The 22,808-nt window shown below is 54.4% G+C and overlaps 1 pseudogene; it reads right to left on the bottom strand.

Moving 5' to 3' along the window:
* LOC116957676 (uncharacterized) overlaps positions 1-22,808 on the bottom strand; it is a 66,165-nt pseudogene that overhangs the window by 16,709 nt on the left and 26,648 nt on the right.

Genomic DNA, 22,808 nt, shown 5'->3' with positions numbered 1-22,808 from the left:
GCAGATTTGCTGAGCATTTTTGTGAGGTCCTGGGGGAGGGGAAATCCCTCAGCCGGGAAAACATCATGGGGCAAAGTGAGGATGACCCTGCTGAGGCTGCAGTGCCTCAAATATTGGAAGAAGACGTCAGCACCTGTGAGTGGCTGTCTGAGGTGCCATCTGTTGAGGAAGTACTGAAGGCGATCCGGAGTCTGAGACCAGGAAAGGCACCGAGCAGAGATGATCTCCCAAGCGAAATGCTGAGGGAGGGTGGCGTTTGTGCACAGACTGCCCTATAAGACATCATAACAACAGTCTGGACCACTGGACGGGTTCCGCAGGATTGGAAGGATGCCCTGGTGGTCCCTTCTCTTTAAGAAGGGAGACCACACTCTTTAAGAAGGGGGACCACACAGAATTTAACAACTGCAGGGGCATCTCACTCTTTAGTTTGCCGGGAAAGGTCCTGGCAAGGATTATTCAACATTGCCTTGCTATGCACGCTAAGGAGAGGCTTGTGGAGCCCTAATGCGGTTTCAGGAAAGGGCGGTCCTGCACAGATGCCATATTGTCTGTCCGTCTGCTACAGCAAAGATGTAGGGAATTCCAACAAGACCTATATCTCTGCTTTATTGACCTGGTCAAGGCCTATGATACCATCAGTAGGTCTGGGCTCTGGGTTGTTCTTCGTGCTTTCGGAATCCCTGACCCTCTGCTCACGATCATTAAGGACCTTCATGATGGTGAGCGGGCCCGGGTAAAACTACGTGGCCGGGAGTCAGAGCCATTCGCTGTACACCTTTGGGTGCGACAGGGATGTCCTCTGGCTCTAACATTATTTAACATCTATTTTGACCAGGTAGTTCGTGAAGCCTTCAATAGCTGTACCGTGGGAATCTCCATTTGGTACAGATATAATGGGAGGCTGATCGATGCCCGGGTGCGGTCAAGGGATGGCTCCCTATTGCCAAACCACGTTATGTATGCCGATGATTTGGTAATAGCTGCTCATTCAGAGGAGTTAGAGATGCTGCTGCTGAGACTGGAGCGTGCCACTAAGAGATGGGGCCTTACCATCAGCCCCACCAAAACTAAGCACCTGCCTGGGAATTTTGTACCATCGGACACTCCACCCCTACAACTCCCAATCGGTGATGGGACAGTTGTGGAGAGAGTGCAGAGTTTCCCATACCTGGGCAGTGTGCTTATGACCGGCTCCAGTTTAACAGCAGAGGTCTCACTCCAAATCAGTCGAGTGGCAATATCTTTTCATCGGTTGCGTAACGCTGTGTGGAAGCTACCTGGTCTGTCGCTCCGCACTAAGCTTCAGGTCTTCTCGGCCACGGTCATTCCCTCCCTTCTCTACGCTTGCGAAACGTGGACACCCTTAATGGAGCATCTTCGCCGGTTGGAACATTTAGGCTGGCCTGCCTACGATCCATCCTAGGTTTAACCAGGCTGGTTTGTGTGAGTTCACAAATCCTTGAAAGATCTGGGCAAGGTCCGATCGGTGAGCTCCTCCGGCGGGCAAGGCTGCGATGGCTGGGTCATGTAGCCCGCATGCCCAGCCACCGCATGCCGAAACAGCTTTAGTTCGGCCGGATCGAGGGGGCTAAACGGGCGCGGCACGGGCTAGAGAAGAGATGGAGTGATGTGGTACAGGAGGACGTGGAGCTGAGTGGACTTGCCGATGACCTGTACCAGCGGTGTCAAGATCGGCCTCTGTGGAGGAGGCTCGTGAAGGACGCTACTGGGCAGTTGGAGGCAATCGCCCTCCAACAACAACGGAGGGCGGAGGAGCGACGCTCACAACAACGTGCGGAGCGCCGGGTGGCTAAAGCACAGCAGGTTGGCACAGTAGGGGGCACAGGTGGTGCACCAGCCAGTCATCTCAGTCAGTCGACCCGTGGCACTTGGACCTGCCCCGTGACCTCCTGCCCGCGGGCGTTCGACACTTCACGTGGTAGCCTCAAGGTGCACATGGCCTGGCACAAGCGTCGTGGTGACGTCACCGCCACTTAGTGGCGAATGGCGGTTGTTGTTGTTGTTGTGTGCGTCTGTACCCGAGTCGCAGGATCCGTGGTGGCTAGGAGGGATGAGGTTCTGGAGACCCGGGACCGGCTGCGTGGCGAGGAACCACACCCCATGCAGCACGTCCGCAGCGTGCACGCGGTTATGGTCTGTACACACGCAGCACATACACACAGTACACACGCAGTACACACACAGTACACAGTACAAACAGTACACACGCAGTACACACACGCAGTACACACACACAGTACACACACACACAGTACACAAATAAGTACACACACAGTACACACACGCAGTATTACACACAGTACACACACAGCACACATAGTACACACGCACAGTACACACACAGCACACATAGTACACACACAGTACACACACAGTACACACACAGTACACAAACAGTACACACACAGTACACAAACAGTACACACACACAGTACACACACAGTACACAAACAGTACACAAACAGTACACACACAGCACACACAAACAGTACACACGCAGTACACACACAGTATACACAAACACGACACATACAGTACACACATGCAGTACACACGCAGTACACACACACACAAAGTACACACAAAGTACACACACAGTACACACACTGTACACAAACAGTACACACACTGTACACAAACAGTACACACACACTGTACACAAACAGTACACACACAGTACACAAACAGTACACACACAGTACACACACACAGTATACACAAACACGACACACACACAGTATACACAAACACGACACACACAGTATACACACAGTATACACACAGTACACACACGCAGTACACACGCAGCACACACACACACAGTACACAAAGAAGTACACACACAGTACACACAAAGTACGCACACGCAGTACACACACACAGTACACACGCAGTACACACATACAGTACACACAAACACAGTACACACACAGTACACACGTAGTACACGCAGTACACACACACACGCAGTACACACACAGTACACACACAGTACACACACAGTAGACACCTAGTACACACTACACAGTACACACGCAGTACACACACGGTACACACACAGGACACACACACGGTATACACGCAGTACACATTCAGTACACATGCAGTACACACATGCAGTACACACGCAGTACACACACAGTACACACATACAGTACACACACAGTACACACAAACACGACACACACAGTACACACACACAGTACACACACACAGTATACACACACAGTACACACGCAGTACACACACACACACACAGTACACACACACAGTACACACACAAAGTACACACAGAGTACACACAGTACACACACACAGTAGACACACACAGTACACACACACAGTAGACACACACAGTACACACACACAGTAGACACACACAGTAGACACACACAGTACACACACACAGTAGACACACACAGTACACACACAGTACACACACACAGTAGACACACACAGTACACACACATTACACACACACAGTACACACTCTGCCCGCGTGTCTCCCCGCGTCTCTCTCCCCACGTGTATCCATCCCCGTGTCTCTCTCTCCCGCGTGTCTCTCTCCCCACGTGTCTCCCCGCGTGTCCCCCCCCCGTGTCTCTCTCTCCACATGTATCTCCCTGCATGTCTCCCCGCGTGTCCCCCCCGTGTCTCTCTCTCCACATGTATCTCCCCGCGTGTCTCCCTGCGTGTCTCCCCCCGTGTCTCCCCCCGTGTCTCCCCGTGTCTCTCTCTCCACATGTATCTCCCTCCGTGTCTCCCCGCCGTGTCTCCCCCCGTGTCTCCCCGTGTCTCTCTCTCCACATGTATCTCCCCCCGTGTCCCCCCGCGTGTCTCCCCGTGTCTCTCTCTCCACATGTATCTCCCTCCGTGTCTCCCCGCGTGTCTCCCCCCGTGTCTCCCCGTGTCTCTCTCTCCACATGTATCTCCCTCCGTGTCTCCCCGCCGTGTCTCCACGCGTCTCCCCGTGTCTCCCCCCGTGTCTTCCCGTGTCTCTCTCTCCACATGTATCTCCCTCCGTGTCTCCCCCCGTGTCTCCCCGTGTCTCTCTCTCCACATGTATCTCCCTCCCTGTCTCCCCGCGTGTCTCCCCCTGTGTCTCCCCCCGTGTCTTCCCGTGTCTCTCTCTCCACATGTATCTCCCTCCGTGTCTCCCCCCGTGTCTCCCCGTACAGGCGATGTCACGGTATCCATTCTCCAGGGCGTGGAAGAATCTCGTGAACTCCGGCACGGGGATCTTGAAAATCTCAAAGAGGCCGGTGTCTTCAAATATCTGGAACGCCATCTAGCAGTAGCATCAGCGGCAGTAGCATCAACAGCATCAGCAGCAGGAGTAGCATCAGCAGCAGTAGCATCAGCATGAGTAGGATCAGCAGCAGTAGCAACAGTAGTACCAGTAGTAGCATCAGCAGCAGTAGCATCAGCAGCGGTAGCATCAGCAGCGGTAGCATCAGCAGGAATAGTATCAGCAGCAGTAGGATCAGCAGTAGTATCAGCAGCTGTAGTAGTATCAGCAGCTGTAGCATCAGCAGCAGTAGTAGTATCAGTAGCTGTAGTAGTATCAGCAACTATAGTAGTATCAGCAGGAGTAGTAGTATCAGGAGCTGTAGCATCAGCAGCAGTAGTATCAGCAGCTGTAGTAGTATCAGCAGCTGTAGTAGTATCAGCAGTAGTAGCATCAGCAGCAGTAGCGTCAGCAGCCGTAGCAGTATCAGCAGTAGTAGCATCAGCAGCAGTAGCATCAGCAGTAGCAGTAGTATCAGCAGCTGTAGTAGTATCAGCAACAGCTGTAGTAGTATCAGTATCAGCAGTAGCATCAGCAGCTGTAGTAGTATCAGCAGCAGCTGTAGTAGTATCATCAGTAGTAGTATCAGCAGCAGCTGTAGTAGTATCAGCAGCTGTAGTAGTATCAGCAGCAGCTGTAGTAGTATCAGCAGCTGTAGTAGTATCAGCAGCTGTAGTAGTATCAGCAGCAGCTGTAGTAGTATCAGCAGCAGCTGTAGTAGTATCAGCAGCAGTAGCATCAGCAGCAGTAGCATCAGCAGCAGCTGTAGTAGTATCAGCAGCAGCTGTAGTAGTATCAGCAGCTGCAGCATCAGCAGCAGTAGCATCAACAGTAGTAGCATCAGTAGCAACTGTAGTAGTATCAGCAGCTGTAGTATCAGCAGCAGTAGCATCAGCAGCTGTAGTAGTATCAGCAGCAGCTGTAGTAGTATCAGCAGCTGTAGTAGTATCAGCTACAGCTGTAGTAGTATCAGCAGCTGTAGTATCAGCAGCAGCTGTAGTAGTATCAGTAGCAGTAGTATCAGCAGCTGTAGTAGTATCAGCAGCTGTAGTAGTATCAGCAGCAGTAGTAGCATCAGCAGCAGCTGTAGTAGTATCAGCAGCAGCTGTAGTAGTATCAGCAGCTGTAGCATCAGCATCAGCAGCATCAGCAGCAGTATCAGCAGCAGCAGTATCAGCAGCAGCTGTAGTAGTATCAGTATTAGTAGTATCAGCAGTAGTATCAGCAGCAGTATCAGCAGCAGTAGTAGCATCAGCAGCAGCAGTAGTAGTATCAGCAGTATCAGCAGCGGTAGTATCAGCAGCTGTAGTAGTATCAGCAGTAGTAGTAGTATCAGCAGTATCAGCAGCTGTAGTATCAGCAGTAGCAGCATCAGCAGCTGTTGTATCTGTAGGAGTATTACAAAGATAAGCATCATGAACCTTCTTTGGAGGTTCACGATGGCCGTGTCAAGTTCACGATGGCCGTGTGGGGTTCACGATGGCCGTGTGGGGTTCACGATGGCCGTGTGGGGTTCACGATGGCCGTGTGGGGTTCACGATGGCCGTGTGGGGTTCACGATGGCCGTGTTGGGTTCACGATGGCCGTGTTGGGTTCACGATGGCCGTGTGGGGTTCACGATGGCCGTGTGGGGTTCACGATGGCCGTGTTGGGTTCACGATGGCCGTGTAAAGTTCACGATGGCCGTGTGGGGTTCACGATGGCCGTGTGGGGTTCACAATGGCCGTGTCAAGTTCACGATGGCCGTGTCAAGTTCATGATGGCCGTGTCAAGTTCATGATGGCCGTGTGGGGTTCATGATGGCCGTCTCACCCGGCTGAGCACAGAGCCGCAGGGTCCCCCAGTGAGCTCCACGAGATCAAAGATTGGAAAGTTCCAGTCGCTCAGATGCTCCATCAGGGAGCCCAGGGCCTCCTCGTCGAGCTCCGTCACAGGGCTCCCGCTCTCCTCGTCGAGCTTTGTCACAGGGTGCTTGGCCTCATCGAGAAGCTCCATCACAGGAACCTTAGTCTCATCGAGAAGCTCTGTTACAGGGCCCTTGGTCTCACCATGGAGCTCCATCATCTGGTCATTGCTTTCCTTATGGGGCTCTTCCACAAGCCCCTTGTTCTCACCATGCATCTCTGTCACAGGACTCTTGGTCTCACTGTGGAGTTCAGTTGAAGAGTCCTTGGTCTCAGCATGGTGGAGCTGTGTCACAGGACTCGTGGTCTCCTCGTAGAGCTCCGTTGCAGGGCCCATAGTCTTGTCGCGGAGCTCCGTCACAGGGCCTATGCTCTCTCCAACCGACGGCAACCTTTGAACTACGACCTTTGACCAAGGCGCAGAGTCGCTCTCTGATCACAGAGGAGAACAGAACAACGAGCTGAGTTCATAATGGTCGTGTTGGGATCATAATGGCCGTGTCGGGTTCATAATGGCCGTGTCGGGATCATTATGGCCGTGTTGGGTCCACAATGGCCGTGTTGGGTTCATAATGGCCGTGCTGGGTCCACACTGGCCGAGTTGGGATCATAATGGCCGTGTTGGGTCCACAATGGCCGTGTTGGGTCCACAATGGCCGTGTTGGGTCCACAATGGCCGTGTTGGGTCCACAATGGCCGTGTTGGGTTCACAATGGCCGTGTTGGGTTCACAATGGCCGTGTTGGGTCCACAATGGCCGTGCTGGGTTCACAATGGCCGTGTTGGGTTCACAATGCCCGTGTTGGGTTCACAATGTCCGTGTTGGGTCCACAATGGCCGTGTTGGGTCCACAATGGCCGTGCTGGGTTCACAATGGCCGTGTTGGGTTCACAATGGCCGTGTTGGGTTCACAATGGCCGTGTTGGGTCCACAATGGCCGTGTTGGGTTCACAATGGCCGTGTTTGGTCCACAATGGCCGTGTTGGGTTCACAATGGCCGTGTTGGGTTCACAATGGCCGTGTTGGGTCCACAATGACCGTGTTGGGTTCACAATGGCCGTGTTGGGTCCACAATGGCCGTGTTGGGTCCACAATGGCCGTGTTGGTTCCACAATGGCCGTGTTGGGTCCACAATGGCCGTGTTGGGTCCACAATGGCCGTGTTGGGTTCACAATGGCCGTGTTGGGTCCACAATGGCCGTGCTGGGTTCACAATGGCCGTGTTGGGTTCACAATGCCCGTGTTGGGTTCACAATGTCCGTGTTGGGTCCACAATGGCCGTGTTGGGTCCACAATGGCCGTGCTGGGTTCACAATGGCCGTGTTGGGTTCACAATGGCCGTGTTGGGTTCACAATGGCCGTGTTGGGTCCACAATGGCCGTGTTGGGTTCACAATGGCCGTGTTTGGTCCACAATGGCCGTGTTGGGTTCACAATGGCCGTGTTGGGTTCACAATGGCCGTGTTGGGTCCACAATGACCGTGTTGGGTCCACAATGGCCGTGTTGGGTTCACAATGGCCGTGTTGGGTCCACAATGGCCGTGTTGGGTCCACAATGGCCGTGTTGGGTCCACAATGGCCGTGTTGGGTTCACAATGGCCGTGTCAGAGGCACTCAGAAGGCACTGCTGAGATGCTGGCCATTATGAACGCGACACGGCCATTGGGAACCAGCAGGTCCGATGAGGAAGAGAGAGACCATTACCTTGAATAGCACTGTGAGATCCAGGGGTCACTGCCACGGAGGAAATGGAGCAACGATTGGTCATTCCACAGCTGAGAGAGAGCCGAAGGAGAGAGATACACAATGACATATGCACCATTCACACCGCCTCTACCCCTACCACTCACCCTGCCTCTACCCCTACCACTCACCCTGCCTCTACCCCTACCACTCACCCCGCCTCTACCACTCATCCCGCCTCTACCCCTACCACTCACCCCGTCTCTACCCCTACCACTCACCCCGCCTCTACCCCTACCACTCACCCTGCCCCTACCACTCACCCTGCCTCTACCCCTAACACTCACCCTGTCCCTACCCCTACCACTCACTCTGCCCCTACCACTACCACTCACCCCACCTCTACCCCTACCACTCACCCTGCCCCTACCCCTACCACTCACACTGCCTCTACCCCTACCACTCACCCTGCCTCTACCCCTACCACTCACCCCGCCTCTACCCCTACCACTCACCCCGCCCCTACCACTACCACCCACTCCGCCTCTACCCCTAACACTCACCCCGCCTCTACCCCTACCACTCACACTGCCTCTACACCTACCACTCACCCTGCCTCTACCCCTACCACTCACCCCGCCTCTACCCCTACCACTCACCCCGCCTCTACCCCTACCGCTCACCCTGCCCCTACCACTACCACTCACCCTGCCTCTACCCCTACCACTCACCCCGCCGCTACCCCTACCACTCACCCTGCCCCTACCACTACCACTCACTCTGCCTCTACCCCTAACACTCACCCCGCCTCTACCCCTACCACTCACCCTGCCTCTACCACTACCACTCCGGCTCTACCCCTACCACTCACCCCGCCACTACCCCTCAACCTGCCTCTACCCCTACCACTCACCCTGCCTCTACCCCTACCACTCACCCTGCCTCTACCCCCACCACTCACCCCGCCTCTATCCCTACCCCTCACCCTGCTTCTACCCCTACCACTCACCCTGCCTCTACCCCTACCACTCACCCTGCCCCTACCCCTACCACTCACACTGCCTCTACACCTACCACTCACCCTGCCTCTACACCTACCACTCACCCCGCCTCTACCCCTACCACTCACACTGCCTCTACCCCTACCACTCATCCTGGCTCTACCCCTACCACTCACCCTGCCTCTACCCCTACCACTCACCCTGCCTCTACCCCTACCACTCACCCTGCCTCTACCCCTACCACTCACCCTGCCTATACCCCTACCACTCACCCTGTTCCTACCACTCACCCTGTCTCTACCCCTACCACTCACCTGATACACACGAATTCGAGTTTATTTTCCTCTGCTTGCCTCGTCTCACAGTGGGTGGAGGAGGTGGACACGGGGGAGGAGGTGGACAGGGGGGAGGAGGTGGACACTGGCGAGGGTTGAGACACGGGCAAGGAGGTGGACACGGGCAAGGAGGTGGACACGGGCGAGGAGGTGGACACGGGCGAGGAGGTGGACAGGGGGGAGGAGGTGGACACGGGCGAGGGTTGAGACAAGGGCGAGGAGGTGGACACGGGCAAGGAGGTGGACACGGGCAAGGAGGTGGACACGGGCGAGGAGCTGGACAGGGGCGAGGAGGTGGACACGGGCGAGGAGGTGGACACGGGCGAGGAGGTGAACACGGGGAATTCCTCCGTGGGAAGGGAGTCGCCTGCACACAGACAGAGAGGGGCGGGCGTCACGGCGGGAGGCACGGTGCGAGGGTTCGACTCCGCACCGGTGAGTCGCCACTCTCTCTGTAGGGGCAAGTGCTGTTAGCGAGCAGCAGCACCAATGAAGGCCGAGTCGACCTAGGGGAGGCCCAGGACCGGTTCGAACAATCGGCACCGCCGGCGTTGGCCGTGAGCGGGAATCGAAGTCGGGTGGCCGGGTTCGTAGCGCAGCGTAGCGCTGACCGCTACACCACGGCTCCCCACACACACAGTGACGCACACAGACGCACACGCACAGACACACACACGCTAACACACACACGCACACTGAGACACATGCGCACACTGACATACACGCACACACTGACCCACAAGCGCACACACACACGCTGATCCGCACACACACACACAACAACAACAACAACCGCCATTCGCCACTAAGTAGCGGTGACGTCACCACGACGTTTGTGCAAAGCTATGTGCACCCTGAGGCCACGTGAAGTGTCGAACGCCCGCTGGCAGGAGGTCACGGGGCAGACCCAGGTGCCACGGGTCGACTGAGATGACTGGCTGATGCACCACCTGTGCCCCCTACTGTGGCAACCTGCTGTGCTTTAGCCACCCGGCGCTCCGCTCGTTGTTGTGAGCGTCGCTCCTCCGCCCTCCGTTGTTGTTGGAGGGCGACTGCCTCCAACTGCCCAGTAGCGTCCTACACGAGCCTCCTCCACAGAGGCCGATCTTGACAATGCTGGTACCAGTCATCGGCAAGTCCACTCAGCTCCACGTCCTCCTGTACCACATCACTCCATCTCTTCTCTAGCCAGTGCCGCGCCCGCTTAGCCCCCTCAATCCGGCAGAACAAAAGCTGTTTCGGCATGCGGTGGCTGGGCATGCGGGCTACATGACCCAGCCATCGCAGCCTTCCCCGCCGGAGGAGCTCACCGATGGGAGCTTGCCCAGATCTTTCAAGGATTTGTGAGCTCCTCACACAATCCAGTCTGGATAACCCAGGATGGATCGTAGGTAGGCCAGCCTAAATGTTTCTAACCGGCGAAGATGTTCCATTAGGGGGGTCCACGTTTCGCAAGCGTAGAGAAGGGAGGGAATGACCGTGGACGAGAAGACCTGAAGCTTAGTGCGGAGTGACAGACCAGGTAGCTTCCACACAGCGTTACGCAACCGATGAAAAGATATTGCCGCTCGACTGATTCGGAGTGAGACCTCTGCTGTTAAACTGGAGCCAGTCATAAGCACACTGCCCAGGTATGGGAAACTCTCCACTCTCTCCACAGCTGCCCCATCACCAATTGGGAGTTGTGGGGGTGGAGTGTCCGATGGTACAAAATACCCAGGCAGGTGCTTAGTTTTGGTGGGGCTGATGGTAAGGCCCCACCTCTTAGTGGCACGCTCCAGTCTCAGCAGCAGCGTCTCCAACTCCTCCTCTGAATGAGCAGCTATTACCAAATCATCAGCATACATAACGTGGTTGAGCAATAGGGAGCCATCCCTTGACCGCACCCGGGCATCGATCAGCCTCCCATTATATCTGTACCATATGGAGATTCCCCCGGTACAACTATTGAAGGCTTCACGAACTACGTGGTCAAAATAGATGTTAAATAATGTGGGAGCCAGAGGACATCCCTGTCGCACCCCAAGGTGTACAGGGAATGGCTCTTACTCCCGGCCACGTAGTTTTACCCGGGCCCGCTCACCATCATGAAGGTCCTTAATGATCGTGAGCAGAGGGTCAGGTACTCCAAAAGCACGAAGAACAACCCAGAGCCCAGGCCTACTGACCCACACACACACACGCTGACCCACACACACACACACGTTGACCCACACACACACACACGCTGACCCACACACACACACACACTAACCCGCACACACACACACTAACCCGCACACACACACGCTGACCCACACACACACGCTGACCCACACACACACGCTGACCCACACACACACACGCTGACCCACACACACACGCTGACCCGCACACACACACACGATGACCCACACACACACACACGATGACCCACACACACACGCTGACCCACACACACACACGCTGACCCACACACACGCGGAGACACGCGCACACACACACGCTGACCCACACACACGCAGGGACACACACACATACGGGGACACGCACACACAGACACACACAAACGGGGACACGCACACACGGGGACACACACACAGACCCACACACACGCGGCGACACGCGCACACACACACACACACACACGCGCGCACACACACATACACACGCGGGGACACACACACGCTGACCCACACACACGCTGACCCACACACACGGGGACACGTGCACGCACGCAACGTGCGAGCGCAATCGCGGGCGCACCAGGGAGCGATGCGCGGGTGGCTGAGGAGCGGCGTCTGCCGTGCGGTGCCGACTCCGGCTGTGGTTTGCCGGGAGGTGCGGTGCGACTCCTGGACGTGCTGGGGGAGACGCACAGAGACACACGCACATGTATACACACACACACATACATGTATACAGACACACGTATACACCGCTACACTATCGCTCCCCACAACACATGTATATACACACACAGACGCACGTACACATACACATGTATACACACACGTACACACACACATGCATACACACACACGTATACACACACGTACACACACATGTATACACACACATGTATATACACACACACATGTATACACACACACACATGTATACACACACACACATGTATACACACACCTACACACACACACATGTATACACACACACGTATACATACAGAGACCCACACATGTATATACACACACACACATACACACACACAACAACAACCGCCATTCGCCACTAAGTGGCAGTGACGTCACCACGACGCTTGTGCCAGGCTATGTGTACCCTGAGGCCACGTGAAGTGTCGAACGCCCGCTGGCAGGAGGTCACGGGGCAGACCCAGGTGCCACGGGTCGACTGACTGAGATGACTGGCTGATGCACCACTTGTGCCCCCTACTGTGGCAACCTGCTGTGCTTTAGCCACGCGGCACTCCGCTCGTTGTTGTGAGCGTCGCTCCTCCACCCTCCATTGTTGTTGGAGGGCGACTGCCTCCAACTGCCCAGTAGCGTCCTTCACGAGCCTCCTCCACAGAGGCCGATCTTGACACCGCTGGTACCAGTCATCGGCAAGTCCACTCAGCTCCACGTCCTCCTGTACCACATAACTCCATCTCCTCCCCAGCCCGTGCTGCGCCCGCCCAGCCCCCCCAATCCGGCCGAACAAAAGCCGTTTCGGCATGCGGTGGGTGGGCATGCGGGCTACATGACCCAGCCACCGCAGCCTCCCCCGCCGGAGGAGCCCACCGATGGGACCTTGCCCAGATCTTTCAAGGATCTGTGAGCCCCCCACACAATCCAGTCTGGTTAAACCCAGGATGGATCGCAGGCAGGCCAGCCCAAATGTTTCCAACCGGGGAAGACGCTCCATTAGGGGGGTCCACGCTTCGCAAGCACAGAGAAGGGAGGGAATGACCGTGGCCGAGAGGACCTGAAACTTAGTGCGGAGCGACAGACCAGGTAGCTTCCACACAGCGTTACGCAACCGATGAAAAGATATTGCCGCTCGACTGATTCAGAGTGAGACCTCTGCTGTTAAACTGGAGCCGGTCATACGCACACTGCCCAGGTATGGGAAACCCTCCACTCGCTCCACAACTGCCCCATCACCGATTGGGAGCCGTGGAGGCGGAGTGTCCCATGGTACAAAATACCCAGGCAGGTGCTTAGCCCTGGTGGGGGCGACGGCAAGGCCCCACCTCTTAGTGGCACGCTCCAGTCTCAGCAGCAGCGTCTCCAACTACTCCTCTGAATGAGCAGCTATTACCAAATCATCAGCATACATAACGTGGTTGAGCAATAGGGAGCCATCCCTTGACCGCACCCGGGCATCGATCAGCCTCCCATTATATCTGTACCATATGGAGATTCCTCCGGTACAGCTATTGAAGGCTTCACAAACTACGTGGTCAAAATAGATGTTAAATAATGTGGGAGCCAGAGGACATCCCTGTCGCACCCCAAGGTGTACAGGGAATGGCTCCGACTCGCGACCACGCAGCTTCACCCGGGCCCACTCACCATCATGAAGGTCCTCAATGATCGCGAGCAGAGGGTCAGACACTCCAAAAGCACGAAGAACAACCCAGAGCCCAGGCCCACCGATGGCATCACAGGCCTTGACCAGGTCAACAAAGCAGAGATGTAGGTCTTGTTGGAACTCCCTACACCTCCGCCGTAGCAGACGGACAGAAAATATGGCATCTGTGCAGGACCGCCCCCTCCTGAAACCGCATTGGGGCTCCACAAGCCGCTCCTCAGCGCGCCTGGCAAGGCGATGCCGAACAATCCTCGCCAGGACCTCTCCCGGCACACCGAGGAGTGAGATGCCCCTGCAGCCGTTACAGTCTGTGCAGTCCCCCATCTTAAAGAGGGGGACCACCAGGGCATCCCTCCAATCCTGCGGAACCCGCCCAGCGGTCCAGACCGTTGCCATGATGTCATACAGGGCAGCCCGTGCACAAACGCCACCCTCCCTCAGCACCTCGCCTGGGAGACCATCTCTGCCCGCTGCCCTTCCCGGTCTCAGGCTCCGGATCGCCCTCAGTACTTCCTCAACAGATGGCACCTCAGCCAGCCACTCACAGGGAGTGACTTCCTCCAATACTTGAGGCACCGCAGCCTCAGCAGGGTCATCCTCACCTTGTGCCACGATGTTTTCCTGGCCGAGGAACTTTCCCTCCCCCAGGACCTCGCAGAAATGCTCAGCAAATCTGCAAACCTGTTCCTGGGGGTCGGAGATTGGATCACCGTTTTTTTTCCCCTAATGATTGTAATAGGTGTGGCACTGCAGGTTACTTTTTTGATGGAGTCAAATAGAGATTTGTGATCACGGGCCACTGAGGCAGACTCTATCTCCTCAGCAACCCGCGACCACCACCCATCCTTGCAGCGCCTCACGGCTCTCCGAACCTCCGAGCGAAGGCTGCAGTAAGCCTCCCCATTCTCTGACGTGGGACTCTGCAGCCGATGACAGTGGGCCTGTCGCTTTCTCTCAACCATCCTGAACACCTCCTCTGTCAGCCAGGGTCTCTGGGGAGGTCTGGACCGCGTACCCAAAGCAGCCATTGCAGCTGCATGAGTTACAGTCCTAAACCTCGCCCATTTACCCTCGACATCAGGAGGAGTCGGGGACGATGCCAATCCCAGCCGCAAGCGATGATGAAATTCTCGCTTGCAACTTTCATCAGATAACTGAGACCAGGCCACTTTGGGTTGGAATGGGGTCCTGGGTGTACACCCACCACCGGAGTGGAAGAATGGCAGGCGCATCTTACAGATGACTAGTCGATGGTCAGAAGGCAGATCAGCTCCACGGTAGGTCCTGGTGTCAAGGACATGGGCTCGCATCCGATGGTCCGTCACTATGTAGTCCAACAGATGTTCTTGCTTGGACCCGGCATGCATCCATGATGTTGTGTGGATTCTTCGATGCTTGAACAGCGTGTTGGTAATTACAAGCCCATGGGCTGCACAAAAATCTAGCAGCCTCCTACCGTTGATATTGAGCTGATCTGGCCCATGCCCTCCAATCACTCCAGACCAGGTGCCAGCATCATGACCAACTCGGGCACTGAAGTCACCCAACATGATGACTCTATCCCGAGGGGCCGCTTTAGCCAGCACCTGTGACAGGAGGTCATAGAAGGCATCTGACTCATCGGCTTTGCCTGCATCTCTCCACGGATGTTCATCTTCGGTGGGGGCATAAGTAACCACGACCACCATTCCTCACCTCCGGTTGATGGGAAGGCGAGCCCAAAGTAGCCTGGGGCTTACAGCTTCCCACACCTCACTGCCACACTCCCACGCCCCCTCCATTCTTTTGTTCAAAAGAAGAGCCACACCCTGTTGTTTGGCAGTTTGCTGCCCCGAGTAGAGGACTGTCCATCCCTCATGGTGGCAGGAGCCAGAACCGGTCCACCGGACCTCCTGAATGCCACATAGATCCAGGCGGTACCGGTCCAGCTCCCGACAGAGGAGTGGCAGCCTCTCCTCCGCAGTGAGCGTTCGAACATTCCACGTGGCCACCCCTAGTGGTTTTTCGTTGTTTCTGGAGGAGCCCCGAGGGTAGATATTCAATCTTCTGGCTCCGCCAATTGGGGTTTGGCCAGGAGACGTCATAGACGCCTGGCCCCCCGGGGCCTCCGGCACAAGCTTATTAGTTATATATTTCAGTCGTAGTTTAGTGGTAATTAATTGAAGGTGGAGGGGTTACCAGCCCCTCGCACCCGTCCAGAGCCCCCGTTTAGCCCCTGCGGTGGACACAGATGCCATGAGGGGAGGAGCCAATCAAAATTGGACCTCCCCCCACAGCACTGTCCACGACAGAGTTGCCCGTCCGGCACCGCAAGGAGGTAGACACACACACACACACATGTATACACACACACGTATACATACAGAGACCCACACATGTATACACACACACACGTACACACACACATGTATACACACGTACACACACACACATGTATACACACGTACACACACACGTATACACACACGTACACACACACATGTATACACACACGTATACACACACATACACACACACATGTATACACACACGTATACACACACACACATGTATACACACACGTACACACACACACATGTATACAAACACACGTATACATACAGAGACCCACACACGCACACACAGACACACACACACACACATGTATACACACACACAGACACACACACACATGTATACACACACAGACACACACACACATGTATACACACACACGTACACACACACAGATACACACACACATGTATACACACACAGAAACACACATGTACACACACACACAGACACACACAGCCACACACACACATGTATACACACACAGACACACACATGTATACACACACACAGACACACACAGACGTATATACACAGAAAAGGGGTGCCGCGGTGACGAGATGTTGACTACCTCGCCTGGTGTGCAGGAGGTCGTGGGTTCGATCCCTGCCACTAACGATGCCTGCTGCTGCTGTATATGTGGAGTCTGCGTCTCTCTCTCTCTCTCATCATCATCACCATGGTGGCTATGAGATGTTGATTACCTCGCCTGGTGTGTAGGAGGTCGTGGGTTCGATCACTACCCTGACGACGCCTGCTGCTGCTGCTGCTGTAGATTTGGAGTCTGCGTCTCTCTCTGGATCTCTGTGGGTCTCTATGGGTATCTGCGAGTCTTTGTGGGTCTCTATGGGTCTCTGGATCTCTGTGAGTCTCTATGGGTATCTGTGAGTCTTTGTGGGTCTCTGACAGTCTCTGGATCTCTCTGGGTGTCTATGGGTATCTGCGAGTCTTTGTGGGTCTCTATGGGTCTCTATGGGTATCTGCGAGTCGTTGTGGGTCTCTATGGGTCTCTGGACCTCCGTCAGTCTCTGGATCTCTATGGGTCTCTATGGGTATCTGTGAGTCGTTGTGGGTCTCTGTGGGTCTCTGGATCTCCGTCAGTCTCTGGATCTCTGTGGGTTTCTATGGGTATCTGTGAGTCTTTGTGGGTCTCTATGGGTCTCTGGATCTCTGTGGGTCTCTATGGGTAGCTGTGGATCTTTGTGGGTCTCTATGGGTCTCTGGATCTCCGTCAGTCTCTGGATCTCTGTGGGTCTCTATGGGTATCTTCGAGTCTTTGTGGGTCTCTATGGGTCTCTGGATCTCCGTCAGTCTCTGGATCTCTGTGGGTCTCTATGGGTATCTGTGAGTCGTTGTGGGTCTCTGTGGGTCTCTGGATCTCCGTCAGTCTCTGGATCTCTGTGGGTTTCTATGGGTATCTGTGAGTCTTTGTGGGTCTCTATGGGTCTCTGAATCTCTGTGGGTCTCTATGGGTAGCTGTGAATCTTTGTGGGTCTCTATGGGTCTCTGGATCTCCGTGGGTCTCTATGGGTATCTGTGAGTCTTTGTGGGTCTCTATGGGTCTCTGAATCTCTGTGGGTCTCTATGGGTAACTGTGGGTCTCTATAGGTAGCTGTGGATCTTTGTGGGTCTCTATGGGTCTCTGGATCTCCGTCAGTCTCTGGATCTCTGTGGATCTCTATGGGTATCTGCGAGTCTTTGTGGGTCTCTGTGGGTCTCTGGATCTCCGTCAGTCTCTGGATCTCTGTGGGTTTCTATGGGTATCTGTGAGTCTTTGTGGGTCTCTATGGGTCTCTGGATCTCCGTCAGTCTCTGGATCTCTGTGGGTCTCTATGGGTATCTGTGAGTCATTGTGGGTCTCTGTGGGTCTCTGGATCTCCGTCAGTCTCTGGATCTCTGTGGGTCTCTATGGGTATCTGTGAGTCGTTGTGGGTCTCTGTGGGTCTCTGGATCTCCGTCAGTCTCTGGATCTCTGTGGGTTTCTATGGGTATCTGTGAGTCTTTGTGGGTCTCTATGGGTCTCTGAATCTCTGTGGGTCTCTATGGGTAGCTGTGAATCTTTGTGGGTCTCTATGGGTCTCTGGATCTCCGTGGGTCTCTATGGGTATCTGTGAGTCTTTGTGGGTCTCTATGGGTCTCTGAATCTCTGTGGGTCTCTATGGGTAACTGTGGGTCTCTATAGGTAGCTGTGGATCTTTGTGGGTCTCTATGGGTCTCTGGATCTCCGTCAGTCTCTGGATCTCTGTGGGTCTCTATGGGTATCTGCGAGTCATTGTGGGTCTCTGTGGGTCTCTATGGGTATCTGTGAGTCTTTGTGGGTCTCTATGGGTCTCTGGATCTCCATCAGTCTCTGGATCTCTGTGGGTCTCTATGGGTATCTGTGAGTCTTTGTGGGTCTCTATGGGTCTCTGAATCTCCGTCAGTCTCTGGATCTCTATGGGTCTCTATGGGTATCTGTGAGTCTTTGTGGGTCTCTATGGGTCTCTGAATCTCCGTCAGTCTCTGGATCTCCGTGGGTCTCTATGGGTATCTGTGAGTCTTTGTGGGTCTCTATGGGTCTCTGAATCTCTGTGGGTCTCTATGGGTAACTGTGGGTCTCTATAGGTAGCTGTGGATCTTTGTGGGTCTCTATGGGTCTCTGGATCTCCATCAGTCTCTGGATCTCTGTGGGTCTCTATGGGTATCTGTGAGTCTTTGTGGGTCTCTATGGGTCTCTGAATCTCTGTGGGTCTCTATGGGTAGCTGTGGGTCTCTATAGGTAGCTGTGGATCTTTGTGGGTCTCTATGGGTATCTGGATCTCTGTGGGTCTCTATGGGTATCTGTGAGTCATTGTGGGTCTATGGGTCTCTGGATCTCCGTGGGTCTCTATGGGTATCTGTGAGTCTTTGTGGGTCTCTATGGGTCTCTGGATCTCCATTAGTCTCTATGGGTATCTGTGAGTCATTGTGGGTCTCTATGGGTCTCTAGATCTCTGTCAGTCTCTGAACCTCGGTGGGTCTCTATGGGTATCTGTGAGTCTTTGTGGGTCTCTATGGGTCTCTGGATCTGTGGGTCTCTATGGGTATCTGTGAGTTTTTGTGGGTCTCTATGAGTCTCTGGACCTCTGTGGGTCTCTATGGGTATCTGTGAGTCTTTGTGGGAATCTATGGGTCTCTGTGGGTCTCTATGGGTATCTGTGAGTCTTTGTGGGTCTCTATGGGTCTCTGGATCTCTGTGGGTCTCTATGGGTCTCTGGGTCTCTGTCAGTCTCTGGATCTCTGTGGGTCTCTATGGGTATCTGTGAGTCATTGTGGGAATCTATGGGTCTCTGGATCTCTGTGGGTCTCTATGGGTATCTGTGAGTCATTGTGGGTCTATGAGTCTCTGGACCTCTGTGGGTCTCTATGGGTCTCTGTGAGTCTTTGTGGGAATCTATGGGTCTCTGGATCTCTGTGGGTCTCTATAGGTAGCTGTGAGTCTTTGTGGGTCTCTATGGGTCTCTGAATCTCTGTGGGTCTCTATGGGTAGCTGTGGGTCTCTATAGGTAGCTGTGGATCTTTGTGGGTCTCTATGGGTATCTGGATCTCTGTGGGTCTCTATGGGTATCTGTGAGTCTTTGTGGGTCTATGGGTCTCTGGATCTCCATTAGTCTCTATGGGTATCTGTGAGTCATTGTGGGTCTCTATGGGTCTCTAGATCTCTGTCAGTCTCTGAACCTCGGTGGGTCTCTATGGGTATCTGTGAGTCTTTGTGGGTCTCTATGGGTCTCTGGATCTGTGGGTCTCTATGGGTATCTGTGAGTTTTTGTGGGTCTCTATGGGTCTCTGGATCTCTGTGGGTCTCTATGGGTCTCTGTGAGTCTTTGTGGGTCTCTATGGGTCTCTGTGGGTCCCTAGGGTATCTGTGAGTCTTTGTGGGTCTCTATGGGTCTCTGAGTCTCTGTCAGTCTCTGGACCTCTGTGGATCTCTATGGGTATCTGTGGGTCTCTATGGGTCTCTGGACCTCTGTGGATCTCTATGGGTATCTGTGAGTCTTTGTGGGTCTCTATGGGTCTCTGGATCTGTGGGTCTCTATGGGTATCTGTGAGTCTTTGTGGGTCTCTATGGGTCTCTGAGTCTCTGTCAGTCTCTGGACCTCTGTGGGTCTCTATGGGTATCTGTGGGTCTCTATGGGTCTCTGGACCTCTGTGGATCTCTATGGGTATCTGTGAGTCTCTGTGGGTCTCAATGGGTCTCTGGGTCTCTGTCAGTCTCTGGATCTCTGTGGGTCTCTATGGGTCTCTGGGTCTCTGTCAGTCTCTGGATCTCTGTGGGTCTCTATGGGTATCTGTGAGTCTTTGTGGGAATCTATGGGTCTCTGGATCTCTGTGGATCTCTATAGGTAGCTGTGAGTCTTTGTGGGTCTCTGTCAGTCTCTGGATCTCTGTGGGTCTCTATAGGTCTCTATGGGTCTCTGTGGTTTTAAGAGTATTGGATCTCTGTGGGTCTCTATGGGTCTCTGTGGTTTTAAGAGCATTGGATCTCTGTGGGTCTCTATGGGTCTCTATGGTTTTAAGAGTATTGGATCTCTGTGGGTCTCTATGGGTATCTGTGGGTCTTTATGAGTCTCTATGGGTCTCTGGATCCCTGTGTGGCTCTAAGGGCCACTAACATAGCAGCCCAGTGGGGCTATACACCTGGTGACAACAACAATAACAACAATGACAACAACAATAACAACAACAATAACAGCAATCACAACAACAACAATCACAACAACAACTGAGCAATGCGTTTTGCCGTTGTAACGCGCTGACCCTCGTTGCCCTGACTTGGACATCTGGGTGAAGTGAGACAAATAAAATAGATAGCAGCCCCGTGATTCTTGGGATTGCACAAGCAGAGTTGAGTGGCTTGTAGGTTGTGTGGGTTGTGTGGGTTGTGGGTTGTGTGGATTGTGTGGGTTGTGTGGTTGTGTGGGTTGTGTGGGTTGTGGGTTGTGTGGGTTGTGTGGGTTGTGGGTTGTGTGGGTTGTGTGGGTTGTGGGTTGTGTGGGTTGTGTGGGTTGTGTGGGTTGTGGGTTGTGTGGGTTGTGTGGGTTGTGGGTTGTGTGGGTTGTGGGTTGTGTGGGTTGTGTGGGTTGTGGGTTGTGTGGGTTGTGGGTTGTGTGGGTTGTGTGGGTTGTGTGGGTTGTGTGGGTTGTGTGGGTTGTGTGTGTTGTGTGGGTTGTGGGATTGTGGATTGTGTGGGTTGTGGGTTGTGTGGGTTGTGTGGGTTGTGGGATTGTGTGGGTTGTGGGTTGTGTGGGTTGTGTGGGTTGTGGGATTGTGGATTGTGTGGGTTGTGTGGGTTGTGTGGGTTGTGGGTTGTGTGGGTTGTGTGGGGTTGTGTGGGTTGTGTGGGTTGTGTGGGTTGTGGGTTGTGTGGGTTTTGTGGGTTGTGTGGGTTGTGTGGGTTGTGGGTTGTGTGGGTTGTGTGGGTTGTGTGGGTTGTGGGTTGTGTGGGTTGTGTGGCTTGTGTGGGTTGTGTGGGTTGTGTGGCTTGTGGGTTAAGTGGCTTGTGGGTTGTGTGGGTTGTGTGGTTTGTGTGGTTGTGTGGGTTGTGTGGGTTGTGGGTTGTGTGGGTTGAGTGGCTTGAGTGGGTTGTGTGGGTTGTGTGGGTTAAGTGGCTTGTGGGTTGTGTGGGTTGTGTGGGTTGTGTGGCTTGTGTGGGTTGTGTGGGTTGAGTGGCTTGTGTGGGTTGTGGGTTGTGGATTGTGTGGGTTGTGTGGGTTGTGTGGGTTGTGTGGCTTGTGGGTTAAGTGGCTTGTGGGTTGTGTGGGTTGTGTGGGTGGTGTGGCTGTGGGTTGTGTGGGTTGTGAGGTGTGTGGGTTGTGTGGGTTGTGTGGGTTGTGTGGGTTGTGGGTTGTGTGGGTTGTGTGGGTTGTGTGGGTTGTGGGTTGTGTGGGTTGTGTGGGTTGTGGGTTGTGTGGCTTGTGTGGGTTGTGTGGGTTGAGTGGCTTGTGTGGGTTGTGGGTTGTGGATTGTGTGGGTTGTGTGGGTTGTGTGGGTTGTGTGGCTTGTGGGTTAAGTGGTTTGTGGGTTGTGTGGGTTGTGTGGGTGGTGTGGCTGTGGGTTGTGTGGGTTGTGAGGTGTGTGGGTTGTGTGGGTTGTGTGGGTTGTGTGGGTTGTGGGTTGTGTGGGTTGTGGGTTGTGTGGGTTGTGTGGGTTGTAGGTTGTGTGGGTTGTGTGGGTTGTGTAGGTTGTGTAGGTTGTGTGGCTTGTGTGGGTTGTGGGTTGTGTGGGTTGTGTGGGTTGTGTGGGTTGTAGGTTGTGTGGGTTGTGTGGGTTGTGTAGGTTGTGGGTTGTGGGTTGTGTGGGTTGTGGGTTGTGGGTTGCGTGGGTTGTGTGAGTTGTGGGTTGTGTGGGTTGTGTGGGTTGTGTGGGTTGTGTGGATTGTGTGGGTTGTGGGTTGTGTGGGTTGTAGGTTGTGTGGGTTGTGTGGGTTGTGTGGGTTGTGTGTTGTGTGGGTTGTGTGGGTTGTGTGGATTGTGTGGGTTGTGGGTTGTGTGAGTTGTGGGTTGTGTGGGTTGTGTGGGTTGTGTGGGTTGTGTGTTGTGTGGGTTGTGTGGGTTGTGTGGGTTGTGTGTGTTGTGTGTGTTGTGTGGGTTGTGTGGGTTGTGGGTTGTGTGGGTTGTGGGTTGTGTGGGTTGTAGGTTGTGTGGGTTGTGTGGGTTGTGTGTTGTGTGGGTTGTGTGGGTTGTGTGGATTG

Source organism: Petromyzon marinus, chromosome 80 (assembly GCF_048934315.1).
Source record: "Petromyzon marinus isolate PM22_M1 ecotype Great Lakes invasive population chromosome 80, UKy_Petmar_22M1.pri1.0, whole genome shotgun sequence".
NCBI lineage: Eukaryota > Metazoa > Chordata > Hyperoartia > Petromyzontiformes > Petromyzontidae > Petromyzon > Petromyzon marinus.
Note: the sequence above shows the minus strand (reverse complement) of the source record. Positions and strands in the feature narration are given on the sequence as shown.